This window comes from Arvicanthis niloticus, chromosome 1, assembly GCF_011762505.2.
Source record: "Arvicanthis niloticus isolate mArvNil1 chromosome 1, mArvNil1.pat.X, whole genome shotgun sequence".
In the NCBI taxonomy this organism is placed as follows: Eukaryota; Metazoa; Chordata; class Mammalia; order Rodentia; family Muridae; genus Arvicanthis; species Arvicanthis niloticus.
Window position 1 is genome coordinate 131,267,178 of NC_047658.1, and position 16,780 is coordinate 131,283,957.

General features: G+C 42.6%; 1 protein-coding gene and 1 pseudogene across 1 annotated transcript in view; one reads left to right on the forward strand and one right to left on the reverse strand.

Annotated features, from left to right (window-relative positions):
* Window positions 1-16,780, reverse strand: part of Cfap95 (cilia and flagella associated protein 95) — a 100,218-nt gene that overhangs the window by 83,190 nt on the left and 248 nt on the right. The window lies entirely within an intron of this gene.
* Window positions 5,716-5,817, forward strand: LOC117701874 (small nucleolar RNA SNORA17; annotated as a pseudogene).

The following is a 16,780-nucleotide window of genomic DNA, read 5'->3' on the forward strand; positions in this document are numbered from 1 at the left end:
CATCATATGATATCCACACTATAGAATATTATCAGGCAGGAAAAAGAAGCAAACCTTGGAAACATCATACTAAGTCACAAGAAAAAAAAAATCCAGTTTTGTCACAAAAAAATTAATTCTGCAGTCCCATTTCTTTTTTGTTTGTTTGTTTTTGTTTTTGTTTTTGTTTTTTGTTTTTTGTTTTTCAAGATAGGGTTTCTCTGTGTAGCCCTTTTATTGAAAGGAAATCTGGGGTATTTATAAACACAAGCGGGAGAACACAGGTGAAAACACTTTACCACGTGCACCATACAGCTGAGGTCACTAAACAGCAAAACAAGCTATGTCGGATAAACAATATATTTATCAGAGTGTGCTTCAGCTGTTATAGGCTTTTGAAAACCAATTCTTTCATCAGGGTATATGGTTCCAGATGGCTGCAAAGTTGATCTAGCCGCTTTCTACTAAAGTTGGCTCCCAACAAGAAGGATCTGAGTATATTCATATCAGAGAGAGGAAATTTGCCGTGGAGGTAGATGAGCAACTCTGTGAATTTTGTATTTTAAAGGATAGGACTTATAACTTAATACATCATCTTAGGGGATGGGATATAGCTCAGATAGTAAAGTGCTTGCCTGATATGCACAAGACTCTGGGGTCAATCCTCAGCACTGCATAACTGTGTGGGATGTGCATCTATAATTCCACAACTCTGGAGATGGAGGCAAGAGCATCAGGAATACAAGATCATCCTCAGCTACGTAAGGAGTTCAAGGACAGTCCATATACACGTAGGTGTACGTGTGTGTGTGTGTATGTGTGTGTGTGCATGCATGTCCCTATGTACCTGTGTGTGTGTGCACTCATGTGCTTATTACATATATTTTTAAAAATAGAAGTCTTAAAGCCAACATTTCCATAATTCTGTGCATATACATTCAGAAAACTCAGCCACATACAGACATTACAAAGAAAAAAAACCTACCAAATTTCCCCCAGTGCAGACAAAAAGCCAAAACAGATGATTACTAAGGAAGAGACAGGAGCAGTTTTCAGGTAGCAAATATTTATTCTTCAGGACATTATCAGTCCCACATAGTTTTATAGGTGAGACACTTCAACTCTGTGTCTGCCACAGACACATATGTCACACCTCGTGCAACCTCTCTGTGGAGAAGCATTGGCAAGAACTAGTGCAGTGAGGAGGGGCATCCTCTAGTTAGTTTCTATTGCTTTGATGAAACCATAACCAAAAGTAAGTTACAAAGGAAAGAGTTTATGTGTTTTACACTTCTACATCGTAATAGTCCATCGCTGAAGGAAGTCAGGACAGGAACTCAAGCAGGAGAGGAACCTAGGAACTGGAGCTGATGCAGAGGCCATGGAGCGGTGTGGTTACTGGCTTGCTCCTCACGTTTGTTCAGCCTGCTTTGTTATTGAATCACACATCACAGATGGCGCCACCCACAATGAGTTGGACTCTCCCCCATCATCACTAAGAAAACACCCTATAGCTGGATCTTATGGAGCCATTTTCTCAATTGAGGTTCCCTCCTTTCAGATGCCTCTAGCTGTGCTGAGTTGACATAAAACTAGCCAGCACTATAGGCCAGTAAATGAAGCTGAACTCAGCACCCTGATTTGGAGATATGTACATATCAACCAAAGGTAGCTCCCCACTTCCCAGAACACTTCTACTTCCTAAAGGATTGTTCAACATACAAAGAAAAACTGCAAGTACATGAAGCCATCTATGTAGACTAATGTTTTTATGGATTCAGGTAGGGAACGCCAAGCCAGTATCAAACTCACTATGTAGCAGAGAATGACATTAAATGCTTGACCCTCACTCCTTCCTCCAGCTCCAGAGTTCTGGCATGTGACACTCACTATACATAGGTTTATTCTTTGCTGAATATCAAACCCAGGCCTTTGTGCATGCTAGGCTAGGCAAGTGCTCTACCAATTACACCCTCCAGACAACTTTTTTCTTTTTTCGTTTAATTTGTGTGTGCACATGTGTGTATGTGTGTGTATGTGTGTGCATGAGACACACACTTAAATATCCAGTCATGTGGCTACCCATGTGCGCAGAGGCCAGAAGAGCACTGGGTGTCTTCCTCTATTGTTTTCCACCTTTTCCTTCGAGGCAGGATCTCTCCCTAAAGCCAGAACTCCTGTTTTTTTCTCAGCTAGATCTCCATCCTCTGAGCAGCCCTCCTAGCTCCCCAAAATTTTGTACTAATTCATTCAACAGCTTTCTCAAGGTCTTGTTGTAAGGCCATAATATCTTACCCTCTAGGAGAAAGCCTGCAATGGGTTCCTTGGCTGGGTTTTTGTTTGTTTGTTTGTTTTGTTTTGTTGTTTTGTTGTTTTGTTTTTTGTTTTTTGAGACAGGGTTTCTCTGTGTAGCCCTGGCTGTCCTGGAACTCACTCTGTAGACCAGGCTGGCCTCGAACTCAGAAATCCACCTGCCTCTGCCTCCCAAGTGCTAGGATTAAAGGCATGTGCCACCACTGCCCTGCCCCTTGGCTGTTTTATGTCATACATTTGTACAAGGAAACCAGGGACCATGGGATTCTAAAAGCGAAAGATTCTTACACCACAAAGAGAGGGAACTGCCAGATCATGGCTGGATGGATTGCTGGATTGATTAACAATGCCACTCTTCTTACTCTGTGAATGGCCATATAAACCTCATGAACCTCAATGTGTTCCACCTAGATGCACATTAGCTGTGCCGTCTCCACCCATCAGGCTGTAGGTTCAGAGATACGAGGCATCACATAGATAGATAAACATTAAGATGCCATAGCCACCCCTAGGACCAAAAGTCTTAAGTCTTACAAAATCATGTATAGCAGTCATAACTTGCACCTATTTCCAAATGTTGGAGAACAAGTAATACCGGCCTAGGTTGAGAACTAACATACCACACATTCATTCTTCCATGGATGGTAAGGGCATGATGGTCTCCTCTGAGAAACTTTATCTCATTTACCACAGCTGAGATACAAGCTTCTAGATGCTCTCGATGTGACAGACAGCAGATATGGAGAGAGAGAGGTAGTGAGACTAGCTTATGAAAGAAGCCACCTGGCATAGATAGAAACCTTTCCAACCCTTCCCCACTTGGGTTACATACCAGAGTATGAAGTAGAAAAGTCCCCAGATCGAGGGCAGATGCCACAGAAATGGCCTATAGAGCACAAGAACTCATGTGGCCCTGGGCTCTTGAGCAGCTGTCTTCCCAGCTTCTACCCTCAAGACAACCGTTTGGTTCCCTTTCTTAGTGAGCCATTGCTATCACTGTCTTTGTCTCTGTTCCAATTCGTTGTTCTGAGTCACAGAACTAGATTAGTGGATGGGATTTGGACTCTGATCCACATCTGATACCCAGGACACCCTGCTTATTTTAGTCTTCCCTGTAACACAGGCCATCAGCATTGCAGTTGTTTCCTTAGCTCCTCCCACAGCTGCCTCATGGTAATAATAAGGGGCTTCCTAAGGGCAGGGACCTTGAGTCTGGTCCCTGATCCAGCAGTGTGCTATTGACACGCATAGCGATATATATTTTGGCCTTTGACTTTTTTTTTCAGTGCTACAAATACAATCCAGAGCTTTGAACATGTTAGGAAAACATTCTTCCACCAAGTTATAGTCCTAACCCCAGTAAATATATTTTTAATAAATGACACCTACAAAAAAAGCTCTTCATCTAAGAGGGCATATTTGTGGAAAGGTTTGATTTTTTTTTTTTTTAAAGTTCATTCAACACTCCTAACTTCTGGCTGGGCAATTTGAAATTTTTCAAATGCTGGGATCCCTGGATTCCACCACTACACCTAGTTTGGGTTGAGAAAATCGTTAACAAGTTATTCCCTTTTATATTTTAGTTTCAAAATGGTCTTCCCAATACTCTCTGTGTAAGAAGACTAAATTATTTGCACTAAGATTTATTTAGAGAGAAATAATGGTGTATTAATTCTTCCATTTTATTGAAGACTTAATAATCTGATTAAAGATCTAATATTTCACCAAAGAAACATATTGCATTCCTGCTAGTCAATTATCTTTGTCAATGCACCAATGATTAAGTCAAAAGAGAAAGTATAAAGTATAACTAATAACAATTAAAACATAATTGTATTTTAAAATGAGATGAAAGAAACAGAGCAAAAGAAAATTATCATCTATCAAAAACAATCACAATATTCAACTTTAATCATACTAGCTTTTTCAAAGCACCAGAAAAATGTTTTTACTTAATCTATGTATAAGATTTCTTTTTCTGCTCATTACATCTAAGGTACTTTCTAGTTTTATTTTAACCAATACTTTCAAGGTACAATTTAGCAGGAGAGAAAAATTTTAAAGTAAAAGAAACTCCAAATGTGGAAAAATTCTCAGAATATTAATGTGTTTTGTTTTTTTGCTATAAAACTAAATGCATGTACTATGAAATCCTTCTCCAGAACGGTAGCTGTCTGGGATTTCAAGTCCATCATGTCTTCTTTCTCTTGTGTACACGTCTCCATGGCAACTGGAGAGGCACCAAGTTTGGATTTGATCTTGCTTAAAAAGATGATCGATCGGGTGTGGGGAGATGGGGGATGGGTGGTGGGAGAGGGCTGAGAGTGAGAATGGAAATTAGTAGGGGCATCTCTGAGACTAGCTGGAGACTTGGGACAGGAGAGGCTCTAGGGAACCTATGCCTATGAGGGTGATCCTAGCAGAGATTCCTACCAAAAGTGGCCACCTCCCATAGCTAGGCAGGATTTCAGTGAAGGGAAGGGGACATCAACCCATCCACAAAACTTTCAACCCAAAATTTGTCCTACCTACAAGATACACAGGGATAAAGATGGAGGAGAGATAGAGGGAACGAATCACCAATGACTGCCCCAACTTGAGACCCATCCCATTTGAGAGCCATATACTCTACTTTGCTTGCAGACAGAAACCTAGCATAACTGTCTCCTGAGAGGCTTCTTCCAGCAGCTGACAGAAATAGGCACAGAGACCCACAGCCAAACACCAGGCGGAGCTCAGGGAGTCCTGTGAAAGGATGGGAGATAGAATTGAGCAAGCGGAAGGGGTCAAAGACACCACAAGAGGTCCTACACAGTCAACCAAGCTGGATCCATGGGGGCTCACAGAAACTGAACTACCAACCAAAGAGCATGCGAGAGCTGGACCTAGGCCCCCTACACATTTGTAGTAGAAGCACAGGTTAGTCTTTATGTGGGTCTCCTAACAATTGGAGCAGGGGCTGTCTCTGACTCTGTTGCCTGCCATTTGGATCCCCTTCCCCAAACAGTAATGCCTGCTTGGACCTCAGTGTGAAAGGAAGTGCATAGGCTTACTGTGACTGGATGTCCCACGGTGGAGTGGTATCCAAGGGCGGCTTCTCCTTCTCTTATGGGTAGGAGTAATGGGGGAGAGATTTGTTAGAGTGGGACTGAGAAGAGAGGAGGGAAGGGGACTGTGATCAAGATGCAAAGTAAATTAGTTAATGAATGAATGAAAAAAAAAAGCCGACAGACAAGATGACCCCAAACAGACATTTGGCCCAGGGACATATAACTGACTTAGAATCTTTAAATTTGGAGCTGAAAATACCTTAAAGCTAGATTTTTTTTTGAGATGGAGATGTAACTTATCAATTTCTACTGCAGCAGACTGTATCCCCCAGTGTTCCACGAGAAGATGAGTAGCAGCCATCAAGAGAAATGACCTACCCTTAGAGGCATCGCAGGTGTGGCTGCCGTGTCACATGTGCCAGTAGGTGGCAGGGAGGAGGGGCAGACCATGCCCAAGATGACCCTGCCCAGCACCATAATGCACTCTGGAAACCACTTCTGAGATGACCCCAGACACTCAGAGACCCGGGCACCCTAAGAGGAGTAAGCAAGTAAGTGGTGGAGAAATGGAAGAGAAAGAGAAACAGAGCGATGTGGGCACAAAGAAGAGAAGAACTACAGTTTTGAGGGAAGTGAGGGGCACCCTGATGTGAGTAGCTGGTGATGCCACCTGGGACCCTAGTGGCATTCTGGCCTGCATTGCCACAGGGTACCACATCTGGATCTGTGGCCCTGCAGCAGCGGGGGTCTGTGACCACCAAAGACCAGGCCTGAAAAATGTTGATGTCTGAGGGCAGTGCAGAGCTGGCCCCACCTCTCATCTGGGCATCGTGGGAGAGCTAGCTCTAGGGCCATGAGAGCAGGAAAGCTGACCCAGGCCCTAGCCAGCTGCAACACTCAAAAGAGCAGCTCTGCCACCCACACCCACACATAGTGTTAGTTTCAGGTGAACTAGGCAGAGGATAAAAAACTGGGGAAGCTGATTCTCCCACTCCCATGGTCTCCCATGCAGTGGCATAAACTGGGGAGAGATACTCTCCCTCCTGCCTCACCCCTCACTAACTGTGGCTGGCAGGAGATCTGGCCCTGGGATCATGAGAGCAGGAGAGCTAACACTGCAGCAGAACTCAGGAGAGCAGGCCTTGTACCTCGCCTGGGCAGCACAGTAGAGCTGGCCCTGGATGTGGGGGTTGCAGGTGAGCTATCCCAAGGGCCTGAGCACAGGAGAACAGGTCTTGCCTCTTGTCTGCTGGGCAGGAGTGTGGATGAAGGAAGAAATGTCCTCCTTCTCTCCCTCCTCCCTCACCAACTACAGCAGATGGGAGAGCTGGCCCCAGGGTCATGAGAGTGGGAGAAGTGGCCCCGTCCCTCACTAGCTGCATCACTTGGGACTACATGCCCTACACCTCGCTTGGGCAGCAGGCAGTGCTAGCCCTGATTGCAGAAGTTGCATGTGAGCCAGCCCGGAGGGCATGAGAGTGGAATATCATGTGGGCTGACCAGCTCACGTCTCAGATCCAGGTCCAGGGCTTTGAATTGGCCCACCCCATCATCTGCCCCATGCTAGAATGCATGAAGGGGATGGTCCTACAGATCCAAAACCACAGGATCTCCATGGCACAGGGCAAAACGGGTTAGCTGAGAATAGTCCCAGTGAGGTTCCAGGACTGATAGGGTAGCAGAACATCTGTAAACATTGAAGTGTGGACAAAGGGGTACACCGTGGGACCCACTGTGACAATGCACTACAGTTTCCACAAGGAGATCTTTTTTCTGTTTGGAGGGGGGTGTTCCCAGGGTGAAGGGTAGATATGAGGGGAGGGGGAAGCAAGTGGGATTGGGGCACATGATGTGAAATTAACAAAGAACCAATAAAAAAAGTTTTTAAAAAGTAGAGAAATGCGTTAGGAACTAGTGCCCTTATATCAGAATCTTTGACATAAGCCACTCAAGGAGGGGGGGATTATATGTTCTGCTCACAGTTCAACGGGCTCCAGTTTGTGGTTGCTTTACCCACTTGCTCAGGCAAGATACTATGGCAGGAAGAGCCCATGTATGAAGGGGCTCTTTCACCTAATTGCCAACAGGAAACAGAGGGAGACAGGAGGGGACAGAGACAAGATATCCCCCGAGGGCCAGCCACCAGGGACCCACTTCCTCCAGATAAGTCTCACCTGGAATGCCAGAAACCTCCCCCAAATAGCACCAGCTGCTGAGGAACCAGTGTTTAAACTAAGATGCTGAAGGCTCGGCAGACAATTTCACATTGAAACCATAGTGATCTTTCCCACAAAATGGTTGGTTTTTTTTTTTTTTTTTTTTACAAATGCCAGAGAAACAAAACAGACTTTGATGCAGGTGGTACCTTCAAAGCCATTAGCTTTTCAAGAAAAGGATTTGATTGGAATTCCATCACAGAGAGGATGGGATATAGGAGTCAGGATGAAGAAGGCAAAGCCTCCTGAATTTTATTTAAAAAAGAAAAAAAAATTGCTTTGCTCCCCAAACTACTTCATTCAAAAAGCAAATGGAGGCAGCGTGAGTCTATTGAGGAATGAAAGCGTAGACTAGATTTAAAATAGCTGTGGCGTAGGAGCTACTGTGGCGGCACAGACGAGAATGGAAGGGGGGGCTGAGCGGAATGAATGTGCACCATGATTCTTATCCAGCAAAAACTAGCAATTAAAACGATATTTTTAAAGCTTCGTAATAAGCCATTTGGAGTGAGTCGGATTCTGAAAAAGATAAAGTATCATGCCTGCATTCTGATCCCTTAAAGAATGTGTGCTTTACAGGGAAAGCTCTAGAAAAAAGGACTTCGACTCTGTTCTTACTACAAAAACAATATACATCCTTTACGGAAGACTTAGAAATAGCAAGGAGAAAGAAAGAGGAGAAAGAAAGAGGAGGCCAAACTATTTGGAATATGTATTTTGTTGTTGTAGGTACCAAATATCCTTCTGACAAAGTCTCATATATATTTTAAATTAAAAGGCTGTAAAACATGCTTGTTCCCTTTGCCTAATTAGTAGACATGAGTTGTACAATGTCATGGGTTTTGATCGTGACATTTTCATCCCGGTATGTTATGGGCTTTGGTCACATTGCACCCCCATCTCTTTCTCTGGACATTCCTTCCCTTCCCACAGATCTCCTTCCTATTTCCAACTATCTCCCCCTTCTGCTTTCAATTCTTTATTATTAAGGACATTGCACAAATGTGAGATGGTGCAAAATTTCTTTTCTGAGTCTGGCTTATTTCATATGGCACTTTAATGTCTCCAGCTCCACCCAAACATTATAATGTTAAAACTTTCTTATAAAGACCGTGTATTGCCAGGCACTAGTCTTCACACATTGCTGGGTTCCCTTTAAAATAACTTCTACTCCGACAAATTGGAGGCCTCTACATCTGCCTTGCAACGAGTTAGTTATTTTCCAAGAAATACAACAAGCGATAGAGTGTGATTAATTTCTGAGAAAATAAATTAAAAACTGTAGTCCTGAGTGAGATACTTAAAAGCCAGCACTACTGAGAAATAAAAACAAATTTCTTTAAGCTGGAAGTTCTCAGGTAGAGTGATCTTATATTTTTTTTACCTTCCAAAGAAGAACACTACAGAACTGAGTAAGAGGCTCTGTTATATGTGGGCCAACAGGAGGGAGCTATCCTGGGCAAATGTAATAGCTTGGATGTGAAAGGTCTCTCACAGACTTGTGGTTTTGAGCAGGTGGTCCCCAGATGCTGGAGAAGTTGTAGGAAGTTGTGGGAACTTTAGGTGAGGTAAAGCTGGAGGAAGTAGCTCATTGTGTGTGTGGGGGGGGGTGGGGGTGGGGGGTAGCAGGGGGATGGCCTTCATCAAATGTATACAAACTGTGCCTCAAACTCAAATCTGTAGCTGCCATGGCAAACATTCTAAACCATTCTGACCAAAATCTTTCTTGCCTTAATTTCCATCTGTCACATGTTTTGCGACCATGATGAGAAAAGCTAACCCAGTAGAGTATATTCAGTGCACTTAGATGGAATCTGAGCTGTCAGTGAGTTTCAGACCACCATGCTGAGGGATAGCATATCCCACCAGTGCCTATGGAATAAGTCTAATTCAGAGGCTGGAAAGAATGAGCCAACAGGTATCTTGAATAACCAGGAAAAGTCAAGTTGGGAATAAATCTGTAAGCAGACACACCAAGTGTTCAAAAAAGAATAAATTCACCACCAGCAGGAGGCAGAGTACCAGGATCAGAATAAGAATCTGGACAAGGATGCCTACACAGTTCTGGAAGCAAACTCACACCCACTACTGACCTACTGACCGTCACATAACCCTGCTCCCATGATACACATAAATGGATCTGGAGGAAGGAGAATGTAGAGGAAGAAGGACCTAGAAAGAGTACAACTGTTCTGAACGCAACAAGCCATTTAAAGTTAGGAAGGTAGAACTGGTATGTTCAAATTCTTCTGAAGTAGCCAACAGTTAAAAAGCTATGGGGATCAGTTGTAGAACATAAATCTTATTATACGCATTTGGATCCCATGCAAATGTTTACTTTCTTTTTTGAAACACATTCATCTCTATATGTAGCCCAGAGAGACCATGAACTCATAGCAATCTTCCCACCTCAGAATGCCAGGTGCCAGGATTGCAGGCGTGCACCACCATACCCACCAGTATGCAAATGCTGAATTTTGCTACCCACTAGATGGTGAATATATTTTCATGTCCTCAATCTACTTTACATTGTAATAAATGCACATGTGATATTATAATTTGAACATTTAGAAGGAATAAAATTAGTACTTGCCCCTACCTTAACTCAAAATCCCCTTGGGATCCACCAGTCAGTGGTGCTGTGTCATGTATGTAAACACTTGTACAAGTGCAGCTCTGTTTTTCAAATCTTCTCCAATGCATTACTTGCTGTTCTATGTGTTCAAAGACCTGACAAAAGGCAACTTATAGCAGGAAGCATTTATTTTGGCACCTACCATGAAAAGACACAGTCCATCATGGCGGGGAAGGGATGGTCACAAGCTCTGGGACACCTAGTCATGCTGCAGCAATCAAAAGACAGAGGAGGGGATGCCTGGGTGTCACTCAGTTCAAATGTATTCAGTGCCATGCCCGGCCTGTGGAATGGTATAGCTCAGAGTCAGGGCATGTCTTCCCCCACTTAGTTAAATCTCTCTGGAAAACGTACAGACAAACCTAGCCTGTGGCATTCTTCATAGCTCATTCTAGATTAAATCATAATTAGACGGTTAATCACACATTGAATTCTTCTAAACTCACTTACACAGAAAGCAACCAATATGTTTCAATCTTATCCTGTTGAACTAGATTAGCCTTGAAAATCAACACTAGTTTTACTAAGGATTTATTTTATAGTATAGCTCTTAGCTTAGGATCTTAGGAAAATATCTGATTCCGGAGTCTAAAGTTCCAACAATAATCAGGACATATTTACTGAAAATTTGACTTTCATTCTTTATTTCAGAAAGAATGATGTTCTGGAGTTTGTTTTTTTTGTTTTGTTTTGTTTTTTTGTTTTGTTTTTTTTTAATTGGAGTTTTGGAAGAGGTATGCATGAAAAGCTACAGCAATGAGATATGGCTTGTGTTAGTTACTCTTCTATTGCTGTGAAGAAACACCATGACCAAGGCAACTTAGAAAAGCAAGCATTTAAATAGGGGCCTGCTTACACTTTCAGAAGGTGAGGAGTCCATGACCATCATGGCAGAAAACATGGCAGCAGGCAGGCAGGCAGGCAGGCAGGCAGGCAGGCAGGCAGGCCTGGCACTGAAGCAGTAGCTAAGAACTTACATCTTATCCATAAGCATGCACCAAAGAGAGCAGATTGGGCCTTGTGTAGGCTTCTGAAAACTTAAAACCTACCCCCCCAGTGACACCCCTTTTTCAACAAGGCATACTTTCAAGTCCTTTCCAAACAGTTCTGGGAACTAAACATTCAAAGATATAAGCCTATAGGGGCCATTCGTAGTCACCACAGAGCTCTAGCACTCTGTGTCTTCTTGGTTTCCATCTGTCTCCTCTCTACTCGCTCCTTCTGTAACAGGTCCCCAGACTTTAGCACAACTGACGCCATGATGGAAGTTCAAGTCAGGCCTTGGTAGCACATAGGAAGCAATGCCTGCCAAAATGAGAACCTAATCCATCCAAGTCCACTGTTCTGAGAAAGATTCAAATGTACTAACCTTGCTTTTAGGTTTCTGTAGTTTCACTTCTAGCCAACTCTTCTTGCTAACTGAGATGCGTCAACCTAGGATGTGGTTTTTTTACTTAAAAGATCACCATACAAAAGGGTTCAGACTGCATTCTGGGTTCCGAACACCCAGTGTAGTAACTGACTGGCTAATAAAGACTTTCCTATTAGCTTGAATCCACATCTGATTAGTCTTCTCCAGTGAATGCCTCCTAACACTTGTTCATTTATGTGATAAACATTTACTCATCTCTCACTGAGTTCTTATCCTGTATCCCAGGGCCTGGTCTTCTCACTCTATAACAGTGACAAAAATTTAAAAAATTAAAAAACCATTTTAATGCTTCCTGTCTTGAATTCAAACCATATGTATGCTTCCTGTACGGAGAGCAAATAACAGAGTCTTTTCCAAATGTGCAGTAAAAAGTTAATAAGATTTCTCTTGAGTTGTTATATTAAAGTTGAAGGCATGAAAAAAGAGGAATTGCTCATGAATTCCAGTGACAAACAAGCTGGAGCACATGGTTAGGAAGGGCTTTTTCTCTGTCTTTTTACCCTAGGATGTAATGGAGATGCAGTGGGGTGGGGTGGGGGTGTAATAGTGTGGGCGGGGAGACTGCTGGCCAATAGAGCTTTCTATAACTATAGGTTGGCCCTCAGAGGTGTGGGGAGTCTAAATACGTAGGTCAGCACCCACAAAAGTCATTATTAAACACAATAAGAGTGACAGATCAAATTATCCAGACCCTCTGTTTCCTACTTAAGGACATAGAGATAGGCCTGTGCTGTGGAACGGCTCTCCACCTCCAGAGGAAGGCCCTAAATACACACACACACACACACACACACACACACACTCCCTGCTTTGGTAACAGAGCCATGCAAAGACCTGAGAGTCCCACAGAAAGATTAATTTCCCCTTTACCTCTAGTTCACTGTCCATGTCCAAATTAGCTTTTGTAAAACATCTTTAAAACAATGAGGTTCCCTGCCCCCACACGGATTACATCTAACTTCCTCCTTCCCTTTCTGTTTTTGTTTTCTCCTTCATATGAGGTAAGAGGGTAGCACAGGGAAAGTGTATCACTCAAGGTCTTTACTCTGTGGCTGAGGCGAGAAAGAAAAACAATTAAAATTACAAATTTGTGAAATTAATCTGAGTCCTTAAAACTAGATATTGCCATAGAGACGAGAGAACAGGATCTGTCTCCATGGAGATCTGGGTGAATTTTTTTCTTTGAATTATTATAATTGTTACCAGGTGTCAATTTGGCCAAGGAACAGATGAAAATGAATGAACAAATGAATGAAGAAATGAATGAGTGAATGAGCAAACTTCTCACATGAGAGAATTTATTAAAGTAAGTGTAATTTGTTTTGTTTCTGATTATTCCAATGAGTGGATGGATATCCCAGAAAATAATTTTCTCCCACTCAACTCAGAATTTCTAATGGAAATGGCTTATCATATAGTTCCATAAATGCTACAGAAAGGAACAGGCAAAGATGAATTCTGGGAAAGATATTTCTAACTCAAAAGCAGGAGGCTGTGACAAGAGTGATAGGTTCTATCTCATTAATATTCTAGCTGCAAGGACAACGTGGGTCTCAGGTGGATTAAAAATGGACCAGAGATAGCTCTTAAACTCCACCCTTTATCATGTCTGCCTTACAAAGCTGGTTTGGATGTGTGCAGTGAGGTCCAACAGACTTCTCTTTCATGCCAGATTGAGAGAAGCAGGGAAAAATCCACATTTAAACAACAATGAAGAGTAAATCAGAATTTCTCCTAGTTACACACTGCATTTGTACCTGCAAATATATAAGGTCTCCGATGAAACACTCAGTTGAAGCAGTGACCAAAATGGTAAGCCTAGACCTTAACAATTACATTTAAAAATCACTAATAGATATAATTCAAGAAATGTTTAAATGAGTCACAAAACAAGGCAATCGAAAGCTAACAATCAAGGGTTTGCTGACTACCCTTGATGACTTCATAAGTGCACACTCTCAACTTTACACTGTCTCGTTAGCATTGATATTAACGACTGGTTGGTTTGGTGAGAAGAGAGCAGGGTGTCGCCAGCTTCAGAGGATGCTACTGTTTCTAAAGCTTTACAGTCGATCCCCATTAGCGTCTTTCAATAGAGGTGTTGCAAACACTCAAGAGCACTGAAACATTCTCTCCCAGAGGAAACAGATTTAAGTCTCTGTGACCTCCGGGCCACATTTTCATGAATCAATCAGTGTACAACCTTGTCTTAGTGCTCCTCTTTGGTTTCTTGTGAAGTTAAGGGATGGAAGCTGGGGCCTCCCATTTACCAGACAAGCATTCTACTACTAGATCACACCCCCAGCCCATGTGTGTACCTGCTTATGTGTGTGTTTCATTAGTACTGAACTTATCACTGACAACACTTGACCTCACACCTGAACAAAATTTGTCTAATATACATTTTTTTTCATAAGATACATCCACATAACTCTCTCATGCTTAAAGTCATCAGGCAATACTACATCATGGTGCCTGTGGGCATGCTAACAATAACACCATCAACAAAACCCACAGAAATGCAAGAGAGCAAGTAGCATGAAACAGACTACAGAAATGACATCTATAAAAGGAAAAAAGAAGGCAGACTTTTGCCTTATTTGACCTTAATTGTGAGCATGCACATGGGGGTAGGCATTGGACCTTTTTGCCTCTCTACACACATGATTGCGATGGGAAAATTTGTCTCAAGTACTTATTGTGATTTGCAAGTAATATCACCAAGTAGGTGAATTTACACAAGAAATCCATAAAAAGTGTCAATTGTATTTCCTGCATGAAGGGACTCTTTTAATCCTTGTGTTGTTACTATTCAGTTCCCTTGCCTATCTTTGGAGTTCCTATTCCTTTTAAGATCCTATTCAAACAAACACACACACACACACACACACACACACACACACACACACTTCATAGGATCAGGCTGTATGCAAGCATGTAAGGACATTTTCTTAATTAGTGGTTGATATATGAGGACTCAGTTCATTGTGGTTAGAGTCATCCCTGGGCTGGGGGTCCTGGGTTCTATAGGAAAGCAAGCTGAGCAAGCCATGGGGAGCAAGACAGTAAGCAGCATCCCTCCATGGCCTCTGCATCAGCTCCTGCCTCCAGGTTCCTGTCCTGTTTGAGTTCCTGTCCCGACTTCCTAAAGTGACAGATATATGGAATGTGAGCCAAATAAACCCTTTTCATCCCAGTTTGGTTTGATCATGATTTCTCATGTCAGCAATAAAAACTCTAACTAGAACAAGCTGATTTTATATATATATATATATATATATATATATATATATATCAATGATTTTACTATTTCTGTGTCCCTAATATGTTCCAAAGTGCATGGCATATCAATACTTGTTGGGTTGAACTTGGAAACAGAAGAAAAGCCCTATACATGTTTGGGAATAGCTGAAGTGGCTCACAATCCTCCCTACCCCTCTTTCTCGCCAGATCCCACGCTGTTCGAATTTCTGCTCTGTTACTGATATCCATGCTGCTTACAAGTTAACTTCAAAGTGACAGCAATGCAGAAGGGAACAGAAGTACTGTCCCTTTAAAAACCCTTTCTCATTAATAACTTACGGAGGTGGTTTCTATTATGACCCAAATCCCTACAGCATAACAGGTCCACAGAAGAGCTAAGTGTCTTTGCATAGGAGCCATTAAATAAGACCTATATGTATAAAGCTAAAACAGGTTGCTTAGGGCTCCACCCCTGCCCAGGCAAGTAAACCATCGATGTGAAGAAGTCTGTTTGCATAATAAATTTTATTGTTGAAAAGCATCTATTTCCTTCTGTTGCCTTGGATTTTGTGACTATACAAGCTCTCGAGCTGAGTTTAGCATAGGCAGAGAGGACTCTTTGGGATGAGAAATGAAAGCAGGAGTAGGCTTTGAGAATGTATCTAATGGACAGGCTTTTAAAGGTCTGCAGAACAACAATGGCAGGCATCACAAACAGTCCAGGAATGGTTGTATGCAAGCAGGCCTAAAGTCAAAATCCTTCATTTCTCTTCAAAGGCAACGGCAAATAAAGTAGACAGGTCTTGTGGCTTCATTTCTGTCTTCCCACTTCCCCACAATGTTACAAATATTTTGTAAGTAATTTTTGTAATAAATTTGGCACACACCCCCTTAAAGGTATCTAGTTTTCTCTAGTGTTGACATCACAACTATTGACCTCTTGAACACAAGAGAGAGACAGAGACAGAGAGACAGAAACAGAGAGAGGGAGGGAGGGAAAGAAAGAGAAATAGAGATAGAGACAGAAACAGAGAGAGGGAGGGAGAGAGACAGAGAGACAGAAACACAGAGAGGTGAGGAGACAGAGACAGAGACAGAGACAGAGACAGAGACAGAGACAGAGACAGAGACAGAAAAGTGAATTCTAAGCACAATTCCCAAAGCACAAGAGTAGGCTCAATGCTTCCTGGGGTCTTGAGAGCCCCGTCTTTAGAAGATGATGGGCTTAGAACTAAGTCCTCCAGGTCTTTCAATGTTCCAAGAAAACACACAACCCTGGATATTTGTGTGAATTTTAAGTAATTAAAAAGATTAAATAGAACAGAGTCAAGCAAGTGCATTGGCCTTACCCAAAGAGAGGCTAAACTTTGCTGCCTCTAGCTACAAGGGTCTTCACGAATAATAGCCTGCGGGCTGCTGAGGAACTACTTTCAAGTGTGTCCCCCTCCCCAAACATTGGCAGCCCTTGTCCTCCAGCATGGACTTTTGCCTCTTTCCAGTGAGTAGAACTTTCTAATAGGGCTTCCTTTTGCAAGTATGCGTTGCCTTGGAGAGGTGATTTTCAACCTATTAAGTGACTCCCACTCCTTCCCCCTGTGTAGACGAGCTTAAGTTTCCTTTGTCAAAGCCCTGTCTGGTCCAGGTCTTGGTGTGCGCTGGGGAACAGTCCTGGAAAGCTCTCTTAGCTCACTCTGATTTGGCCACTGCTCTGTGGAAGATCGGTTTCCCCCTCTCTTTTCTCTTGTTCTATCTCTCTGACCTTCTTTTCTTTGATTTTCCTATGCTCTTTCCCACTCATACTTTCCCACTCTTTTTCCCCCCACTATTGTTTATCCTGTTACTCTTTTCCTGTGTCCTACAGGATCCTTCTCCCTGCCTCCTTCCCTAGGACCCAAGAACTGCGAGTATTTGG